This window comes from Bos grunniens, chromosome 4 (genome assembly GCF_055505025.1).
Source record: "Bos grunniens cultivar Pamir isolate PY7600 chromosome 4, Bosgru_T2T1.0, whole genome shotgun sequence".
NCBI classification, from domain to species: domain Eukaryota; kingdom Metazoa; phylum Chordata; class Mammalia; order Artiodactyla; family Bovidae; genus Bos; species Bos grunniens.
The window spans coordinates 81,268,970-81,280,395 of NC_141168.1; positions in this window are offsets into that span (position 1 = coordinate 81,268,970).

The window sequence follows — 11,426 nt, forward strand, 5'->3', positions numbered from 1 at the left end:
CAATTCTTTGGTGCTCAGCCTTCTTTATGGTCCAACTCTCACATCTGTACATGACTACTGGAAAAACCATAGCTTTGACTACATGAACCTTTGTCAGCCCTAAAGTATGTTGTTCCACAAACTAAATTCTAACTGCTGTGAAGGAGTGAAAGAAAGTAGACCAGTCCATTAGGGTGGATAAAACTGTTTTAAAACTATATTTACTTTATCATTATAACTCACTAGCAATTTTCCTCTTTGAAGATCTCTATTTTGTAATGAAGTAATTGGAATTGGTATATACTTAGTACCTTCAGAGAGTATGATTATTCAGTGTGGAGGCAGGATGTTAAGAAAAATCAAGTCCTTTTGGGGGAGGGGAGAATGCTACAATTTAATGAAGAAAATTGCTTTACCAGCTCAGTTTTGTTGATAGTAATTCTTAAAGACTTCTCTTTAAGAAATGATTCTGGCTTTCTTTTTCTTGAATAAATTTACTTGTCTTCCAGTAAAACTTTGAATTACCTCCACCCAATCCAACTGGAACAGAAGTGCCTCACCCCTTCACTGCTATCTGTTGTCACTAATCATTTGAGTGGGAAAATCATAGCTATAAAATGCATGGCTGTGCCAAGAGAAATATTTCATAATTTTAAAGTAGTAGTATTACTTGAATTCCTCTATTATATATTTCCTTCTATGAAAACTGGGACCACAACTAAAATATGATACCAGACACAAACTCTTATTCAAAGATTGTAGTTCTCCCAATGGATAAAGATAAACCAAACTGATAACTTTAATCTCAACATCAACTATGAAGGAGAGTGATTAGTAATAAGACAGCTGAATTTACCCAAAAAAAAAAAAATCCCTAGAGTAGAAATTATTTGTTCATATCAGTCAGTCAGTCAGTTCAGTTGCTCAGTTGTGTCCGACTCTTTGCGACCCCATGAATCGCAGCACCCCAGGACTCCCTGTCCATCACCAACATCCAGAGTTCACCCAAACTCATGTCCATTGAGTCAGTGATGCCATCCAGCCATCTCATCCTCTGTTGACCCCTTCTCCTCCTGCCCCCAATCCCTCCCAGCATCAGAGTCTTTTCCAATGAGTCAGCTCTTCACATCAGGTGGCCCAAGTACTGGAGTTTCAGTCTCAGCATCAGTCCTTCCAAAGAACACCCAGGACTGATCTCCTTTAGAATGGACTGGTTGGATCTCCTTGAAGTCCAAGGGACTCTCAAGTGTCTTCTCCAACACCACAGTTCAAAAGCATCAATTCTTTGGCACTCAGCTTTCTTCACAGTTCAACTCTCACATCCATGCATGACCACCGGAAAAACCATAGCCTTGACTAGACAGACCTTTGTTGGCAAAGTAATGTCTCTGCTTTTGAATATGGTATCTAGTTTGATCATAATTTTCCTTCCAAGGAGTAAGTGTCTTTTAATTTCATGATGAAATCACCATCTGCAGTGATTTTGGAGCCCAAGAAAATAAAGTCAGCCACTGTTTCCACTGTTTCCCAATCTATTTCCCATGAAGTGATGGGACCGGATGCCATGATCTTAGTTTTCTGAATGTTGAGCTTTACAGTGCAAAATCCTTGCATTCCAAATTTCTAACAAAATTTCCACTAATTCGAAAGGAAACTTTAAATTTACAGATCAAATGTCTTTCTTTAAGCGAAAATCGAAAAGAATTAGAAAGTACTACAGTATTTTGGAAGTCAAACTTGGTGACTTCCATTCTGCAAAACTACAGGAAAATGATTCCTTGCTACTTAGATTCATAGAGGCATATATTATAGTCTAACTACCACACAATTGCACTCATCTCACATGCTAGTAAGGTAATGCTCAAAGTTCTCCAAGCCAGGCTTCAGCAATACGTGAACCATGAACTTCCAGATGTTCAAGCTGGTTTTAGAAAAGGCAGAAGAACCAGAGATCAAATTGCCAACATCTGCTGGATCATGGAAAAAGCAAGAGAGTTCCAGAAAAACTGGTTTGATCTCCTTGCTGTCCAATTTCTCCTATTTCTGCTTTATTGACTATGCCAAAGCCTTTGAATGTGTGGATCACAATAAACTGTGGAAACTGTCTGAAAGAGATGAAATACCAGACCACCTGACCTGCCTCTTGAGAAATCTGTATGAAGGTCAGGAAGCAACAGTTAGAACTGGGCATGGAACAACAGACTGGTTCCAAATAGGAAAAGGAGTACATCAAGGCTGGATATTGTCACCCTGTTTATTTAACTTCTATGCAGAGTACATCATGAGAAACGCTGGGCTGGAAGAAGCACAAGCTGGAATCAAGATTGCTGGGAGAAATATCAAATACCTCAGATATGCAGATGACACCACCCTTATGGCAGATAGTGAAGAGGAACTCAAAAGCCTCTTGATGAAAGTGAAAGAGGAGAGTGAAAAGGTTAGCTTAAAGCTTAACATTCAGAAAATGAAGATCATGGCATCCAGTCCCATCACTTCATGGGAAATAGATGGGGAAACAGTGGAAACAGTGTCAGACTTTATTTTGGGGGGCTCCAAAATCACTGCAGATGGTGACTGCAGCCATGAAATTAAAAGATGCTTACTCCTTGGAAGGAAAGTTATGACCAACCTAGATAGCATATTCAAAAGCAGAGACATTACTTTGCCAACAAAGGTCCGTCTAGTCAAGGCTATTGTTTCTCCAGTGGTCACGTATGGATGTAAGAGTTGGACTGTAAAGAAGGCTGAGCACCGAAGAATTGATGCCTTTGAACTGTGGTATTGGAGAAGACTCTTGAGAGTCCCTTGGACTGCAAGCAGATCCAACCAGTCCATTCTGAAGGAGATCAGCCCTGGGATTTCTTTGGAAGGAATGATGCTAAAGCTGAAACTCCAGTACTTTGGCCACCTCATGCGAAGAGTTGACTCATTGGAAAAGACTCTGATGCTGGGAGGGATTGGGGGCAGGAGGAGAAGAGGACGACAGAGGATGAGATGGCTGGATGGCATCACTGACTGGATGGACATGAGTCTGAGTGAACTCTGGGAGTTGATGATGGACAGGGACGCCTGCCGTGCTGCAATTCATGGGGTTGCAAAGAATTGGACACGAATGAGCGACTGAATTGAACTGAAGGGAATTTAGCTTAATTAGCCATTTATCTTTATATGATTTATTTTAAATGTATATACATACATATCTTATATTAATTTATTTATAAAGAAAAATATTTTACGCTCAACTGTGGTAATGATCACTTTTGCTCTGATGAACAGAAAGGAAAAACAGAAAAGAATAAAAGGAAGGAAAGAAGAGGGAAAGAAATTTGAAAGTTATGTTAATGAAATAACTTGAAAATACACGCTTTATTATATATCACCCTGGTATTTGTGCAAGAGAAAAAAATTGTACCTACATATGCCAAAGAATAATCATTAAAGAAAGGGAAAAAAAAAAAGCCAATTTGTGTCAGCAATTAGATCAAGCACATCAGAGCCCTGAGCTAATTGGAGCAAGGAAGGCAACAAATTGGGATGACAATTTTCAGATTTAAAATGTACATGTCCGTCCCTCATAATACAGAAATAGTTGTTTATTTACTGCCTTCTTCACCGTTAGGATTTATCTTTTTCTCTTCTTCCATGAAATTCTTTTTCTTTCTGTAGTCCCTTCTGAAAAGGAATAGGAATGCTGATCTTGAACTGTGTTCCTCCATCAGGAGCCACTGTACTCTAAGAACTTTCAGGGGAATTCCCACTTGATGAGACATAAGTTAAAATCTAGCAAATGGATTTACCAATTGTTAGAAAAATAAAATATTGGTGTTTATAAGCTTAATAGCTTGTACTACAACATTAACACTACTTCCTTGATAATATTAATGGCACAGAGTGGCCATTATTTCAATAGCCAGCTTAGTTCAAAGCCAAAAGTACTTAATTTATAAAATGGCTTTGTATTTATAACAGATTAATGTGCGGGACAGTTGCATTTGTGCTTGATTGAAAGCTACATTGAATTATATGCCATTCTTTGGAGAGAATTCTACTTTTAGATTTATTTTTTGGAAACAAACAGCTGCTTTTAGTTTAAATAGTTTACTCTTGCTAAAAGTGATGGCAGTCCAGAAACATTTTTCTATCAAGGTTTATCTCCACTTGTTAAAGTTTAGATAAGAGACTGCCAGATTTTCTGCTTCAAAAGAGATAAGAACAACTGTAACCACAGACACTGCTCATTTATCATTAGTGCATATGGTTTTACAGAACAAAGTAAAAATGCATCTATCTCTGCTTAGACAGAGGATACATTCGAATTAGACCAAGGAAGAAATATTGGATATTTAATTTCAAAAGATAGTGACACGGTTTTTGTATGGGAGGAGAGAATAATTCACATCTAATACAATAATGAAATTTCAAAGATAAAGTTGATAAGTGAGTTTTGAACTCCACTGGTTTCAGGTGTTTTAAAGGTTTTGCAGAAGACTGAATGTTCAAAATAATCATTTATTTTTATTCTAGTGTTCAGAATTGAAACAGTGGTTTTTCTATTCAAGGAGATTTGCAAATACTTTTCATGACTACATAGTATCCTTTTTCAATTTAGCCTTCAACATTTATGTAGACTTAAATTATTGAAGATTACTAATTACTATCAGAGAAGGCAATGGCACCCCACTCCAGTATTCTCGCCTGGAAAATCCCATGGACGGAGGAGCCTGGTGGGCTGCAGTCCATGGGGTCGCGAAGAGTCGGGCACGACTGAGCGACTTCTCTTCACTTTTCACTTTCATGCATTGGAGAAGGAAATGGCAACCCACTCCAGTGTTCTTGCCTGGAGAATCCCAGGGATGGGGGAGCCTGGTGGGCTGCCGTCTATGGGGTCGCACAGAGTCGGACACAACTGAAGCGACTTAGCAGCAGCAGCAGCACTAATTACTAAAAACAAAATAATTATCAGGAATTACTATGTAGGTAGTATAGTCTAGGTATGATGCTAACACAGAGGATTAAAAGAAAAGAAATAAAAGAATTCCAGAGGGAGAAGTGCTAGAAAAAGTACAAATACTCATAATGTAGTATGATAGGGATTATGGGAGAATAATGAATAATTAATTTATTGATAAAGCAAGATTTGTGGAGAGGAAAGTATTGGACCTAGGATATGAAGAATAATCAAGTTTATGCCAGAGAATGAGAAAGGGAGAGGCATACTCTTTAAGGGGCATACTATTTAAGTAAAGGCACTGGATCATAAAATATCAGGGGTTTAGGGACAGAAATACAGTATGACTTGATCATATATTACTAGGTGCTGAAATGGCCTGATAGAAAACATGGAGGAGATATAGATTTGGGCCAAATAATCAAGAAAACATAATTAAAACTTTGACAAAAGTGCGTCATATATTTTTGTCATGGCAAATGTGTCACTATGGCTATATCTTCGAGTAACCAAGGAAAGAAGAAGCAGATAAAAAAGACTAGAGAGATACGTTTGCAGCACATTGACAAGCACATCATGTCATACTAAAAGGCTTATATTTAACTTCAGGCAGTGAATTTAAGCTGGGAAGTAACATGATGAGATGTTAATAGAGAAAAACTCCACTGATGCTGTATAGTATAAGAATGTGAAGGAACTAAATTGCTTAAGACCAGAGTCACATTAATTTTGCCTTCCCATCACTCTTCTTCCCCTTTTTAGTAAATGCACTTTCCCTTTTTTTTTTCTGAATGTAGAAGGAAAGAGCATCCTACCTTATCTTGACTGGGTTAATGATAAATAATAACCATTTATCCATGACCACAGTGAAAGGAACAGAGAAGAGTATATGCTAGCTGCCTGAAAATTACAGATTACAGCTGAACAGAGAAAAGAGTTCTATCCTTATGTCTAATCTTCTCTGAAAATAGCTTCATCCCATTTCTAAGTTTTGTTTATATGAGTATAGTATATTGAGTGTGAAAATGGCACCAAGTCTTCCTCTGTCTCTTTACCTGTGCCCTTTGCAGTGTGAATTTTCATCTCCTTCCTTGAAAATGCAGCATCTATTTCTCCATGCCTTATATCTGGCATATCTGTGACTTGCCTTGGGCAACAAAATGAGGCAGAAGTGCCTATGTTTCAGTTATGAGCCTGGGCCTCAGAAAGCCTAAGACAATTTGTTCTTTAGAAACCCTGCCATTGCCATAAGAACAAACTGAGGGCAACATGCTGAAAATTGGGAAACCATATAGAGAAAAGTTGAGTCAGCCCAAATACAAGGCAGCCGACCTGCCAGTCTACCTCAGACACATAAACTAGCCCAGCCAAGGTTATTCAAACCAGTCCAATCCACATACTGCTCACCTAATTCACAGACTTACAGAGCAAAATAAATTTTAGTATTATATTTCACAGAGATTTTGTTTTATTTTCTGATGCAGCATTATTGTGGCAGTTCATAGTTGGTACCATAAGCCAACAAATCCCACCCCCCTTCCCCACTTTTTAAAGTAAGTTACCTGGATTTGAGATTCTGACACAAGACCTTAAGAAGGCATTTTGATATCAAGGTGAGAGTTCAAGCCAGAAATACTGTGGAATGCACAAGACATTAACATAAAAAATCAATCTAATGAGTAATGGCCAAAACTTTTATGCAGTTGGATATGGTTTGGGACAAAGTGGGCATTGTTAGGAAATATGCTAAAATTTATGTCTAGAAAAATTGGGTGATTTATCATTGAATGGGGAATAAAGACGCAGACCAGATAAAGGTGGTCTAGGAAAAGAGTAAGCATAGCAAAGGTATTTTGCATCCGATGACCTGTAGCTTGGGGTTATTATGGATAGTGCTGCTATAAATATTTTAGTACTCATCTATTGGTGAACATGTTTATGAATTTCTATTAAGTATATATCTAGGAGTTGAACTGCCAGGTCACAGGGCATCAATATGCTCAGCTTATTTTATAAAACTAGTTTTCCAAAGGGGCCACACCAACATACACTCCCCCCAGCACAGATACAAGTTCTAGTTACTCTATACCCTTTCCAACACTAAAAATTCCAAGCTATTTCCCTTCTTTTATACTGTAGTCATTTTGGTGGGTATATGGTGATATCTTAGTAAAGTTTTAATTTTTGTTTCCTGGCCTTCCATTCCTACCCTCGTGTCTTCCCAAGACAGTTGACTGAGACCTCAGACCCAGCACAGCTCTCACATGACTGCACTATTTTATATCCCATAGTAATAGTAAGCAATTAGTAAATTTAAGTCTTGCCCCACAAGAACAGCCCAGAATTTCATGGATTAATTGGTTAATTGCATTTACAGAATATATAACATCAACACTTCAAAATTTTTTTGAGAAAATAGAGGAAAAAGCAACACTCTTCAACTCTAGGAGGCCATATTACCCTGATATGTAAGCCATTAAAAATATATTATTAAAACAAGAAACAAATATTCCTTATAAATATAGATTTAAAATTTTTCAACAAAATATCAGCAAATGGAATCCAGCAACATATAAAATAATTATACCTCATGACCAAATGAAGTTTATTCCAGTGATACAAAACTGCTACAGCATTCAAAAATCAGTCAATGTAATCTACATACATTGTAGATTACATATTACATATTACAACCTAAAGAAGAAAAATCACATGAAATACAGTTGAGTAAAACTTTATTAAATTTATTAAATTTCCAGCAGGCTTTATTCCCCCAAAATTGATAAATTTCTAATCCTCAAATTTATATAAAAATATAAAGGACCAAGAATAGCAAAAAAAGCATTGCCAAAAAGCAAGGCAGAAAACAGCTGCCTCCCAATTTCAAAATTTTTAAAAACTACAGTAATAAAGACACTGTGGTACTGGCATGAAGTAAATTCTCCATTTGGATGAGCAAGTAAATGAGTACTCAAGCAAAACAAGACAAACAAAAACCAAACAACAACAAAAACACAACAGTTTGCCTGAATGCAAAGTGTTGTAAAGTTATATGGAATATGATCAAGGAATTTCATCAGCTTGATTTTGCTGGAGCATAAATTGTGCTATGGAAGTTGCAATCAGTGAAGTCAGGAACAAAAACACAGTCCAGATGATGAAGACCTCTATGCATTCCTAAGATTGGGATTTGTCCTATAAAGAAGCTTAAGGGTGGATGATGCTTAAGGCAAAGGGCTATAGGATCAGATTTTTATTTAGAAAGATAACTCAGGGGATAGTATGGAGACAGAAAGAAGTAGGGATAAGGCTAGGGTATAAAGACAGTCCAGGTAGCATACTTTTCAAATATCAGTTATTCCCATAAAAGTCTTCAAGATTTTTTGCATTTAAATGTATGGCCTATCAGACATGACTGAGCGACTTCACTTTCACTTTTCACTTTCATGCATTGGAAAAGGAAATGGCAACCCACTCCAGTGCTCTTGCCTGGAGAAGAGACCAGAAAAAGGTGGTCTAGGAAAAGAGTAAGCTGGTGGGCTGCCGTCTATGGGGTCGCACAGAGTCGGACACGACTGAAGCGACTTAGCATAGCATAGCATAGCATAGCATATGTCTTTTACTTAATCCTTACTTTTATATCAACTTGCTTTAAATTTCAAACCTATTGATTCAGAAAGAAAATTTATATATCTTAAAATAAAATAAATAATGGCTCCTTTTTAAAATTTATCCCTACATGCAATCTAAAATAATCTTCCGTACTGCTAGTGGCATGTGTACAATTTGGAAAATAATACTCTGTCATTCAGGGGTAACACAAAGGAGAGGATAGAGTTAAGAGATACCAAGAGAAAAGATTTGTCAAGACCTAGTAACTGATTGGATGATGGTGGGAATATTATCTAATCTTATATTAGATAATTAATATATGAAGAACTGTACAAAAAAGATCTTCACGACCCAGATAATCACGATGGTGTGATCACTAACCTAGAGCCAGACATCCTGGAATGTGAAGTCAAGTGGGCCTTAGAAAGCATTACTACGAACAAAGCGAGTGGAGGTGATAGAATTCCAGTTGAGCTATTTCAAATCCATAAAAGATGATGCTGTGAAAGTGCTGCACTCAATATGCCAGCAAATTTGGAAAACTCAGCAGTGGCCACAGGACTGGAAAAGGTCAGTTTTCATTCTAATGCCAAAGAAAGGCAATGCCAAAAATGCTCAAACTACAGCACAATTGCACTCATCTCACATGCTAGTAAAGTAATGCTCAAAATTCTCCAAGCCAGGCTTCAGCAATACATGAACCGTGAACTTCCAGAAGTTCAAGCTGGTTTTAGAAAAGGCTGAGGAAGCAGAGATCAAATTGCCAACATCTGCTGGATCATCAAAAAAGCAAGAGAGTTCCAGAAAAATATATATTTCTGCTTTATTGACTATGCCAAAGCCTTTGAATGTGTGGATCACAATAAACTGTGGAAAATTCTAAAAGAGATGTGATACCAGACCACCTGACCTGCCTCTTGAGAAATTTGTATGCAGGTCAGGAAGCAACAGTTAGAGCTGGACATGGAACAAACAGACTGGTTCCAAATAGGAAAAGGAGTAGGTCAAGGCTGTATGTTGTCACCCTTATTTAACTTATATGCAGAGTATATCACGAGAAACGCTGGGCTGGAGGAAGCAAAAGCTGGAATTAAGATTGCTGGGAGAAATATCAATAACCTCAGATATGCAGATGACACCACCCTTATGGCAGAAAGTGAAGAGGAACTAAAAAGCCTCTTGAAAGTGAAAGAGGAGAGTGAAAAAGTTGGCTTAAAGCTCAACATTCAGAAAACGAAGATCATGGCATCGGTCCCATCACTTCATGGGAAATAGATGGGGAAACAGTGGAAACAGTGCCAGACTTTATTTTTTTGGCTCCAAAATCACTACAGATGGTGACTGAAGCCATGAAATTAAAAGATGCTTACTCTTTGGAAGGAAAGTTATGACCAACCTAGATAGCATATTCAAAAGCAGAGACATTACTTTGCCAACAAAGGTCTGTCTAGTCAAGGCTATGGTTTTTCCAGTGGTCATGTATGGATGTGAGAGTAGGACTGTGAAGTAAGCTGAGTACCAAAGAATTGATGCCTTTGAACTGTGGTGTTGGAGAAGACTCTTTAGAGTCCCTTGGACTGCAAAGAGATCCAACCAGTCCATCCTAAAGGAGACCAGTCCTGGGTGTTCTATGGAAGGACTGATGCTAAAGCTGAAACTCCAGTACTTTGGCCACCTCATGCAAAGAGTTGCCTCATTGGAAAAGACTCTGATGCTGGGAGAGATTGGGGGCAGGAGGAGAAGGGGACGACAGAGGATGAGATGGCTGGATGGCATCGCTGACTCAATAGACATGAGTTTGAGTAAGCTCTGGGAGTTGGTGATGGACAGGGAAGCCTGGCGTGCTGCGATTCATGGGGTCGCAAAGAGTCGGGCACGACTGAGCACCTGAACTGAAGTAAACTGAACACAACTGTAAGCACTTTACCCTATAAGAATACCATTATCATTTCCATTTCATGGAGGGAAGGTTTCAGTGAGAGCTTTGCTCTTTGACAAAGACCTGAAGAAATTAAGTCATGATATAACCAAAGTAACAATATTCTAGTCAGAGATGGAGAATAGGAGCTGAAAGTATTAGCTAGAATTTACCCATTTCAGTTTAGTTCAATTCAGTTGCTCAGTTGTGTCCGACTCTTTGTGACCCCATGAATTTGCAGCACGCCAGGCCTCCCTGTCCATCACCAACCCCTGGAGTTCACCCAAACTCACGTCCATCGAGTCAGTGATGCCATCCAGCCATCTCATCCTCTGTCGTCCCCTTCTCCTCTTGTCCCCAATCCCTCCCAGCATCAGAGTCTTTTCCAATGAGTCAACTCTTCGCATGAGGTGGCCAAAGTACTGGAGTTTCAGCTTTAGCATCATTCCTTCCAAAGAAATCCCAGGGCTGATCTCCTTCAGGATGGACTGGTTGGATCTGCTTGCAGTCCAAGGGACTCTCAAGAGTCTTCTCCAACACCATAGTAATGCTCTGCTTTTGAATATGCTATCTACGTTGGTCATAACTTTACTTCCAAGGAGTAAGCGTCTTTTAATTTCATGGCTGCAGTCACCATCTGCAGTGATTTTGGAGCCCAAAAAAGTAAAGTCTGACACTGTTTCCACTGTTTCCCCATCTATTTCCCATGAAGTGATGGGACCGGATGCCATGATCTTTGTTTTCTGAATGTTGAGCTTTAAGCCAACTTTTTACTCTCCACTTTCACTTTCATCAAGAGGCTTTTTAGTTCCTCTTCACTTTCTGCCATAAGGGTGGTGTCATCTGCATATCTGAGGTTATTGATATTTGTCCCCGAAATCTTGATTCCAGCTTGTGTTTCTTCCAGTCCAGTGTTTCTCATGATGTACTCTGCTGCTGCTGCTGCTAAGTCGCTTCAGTCGTGTCCGA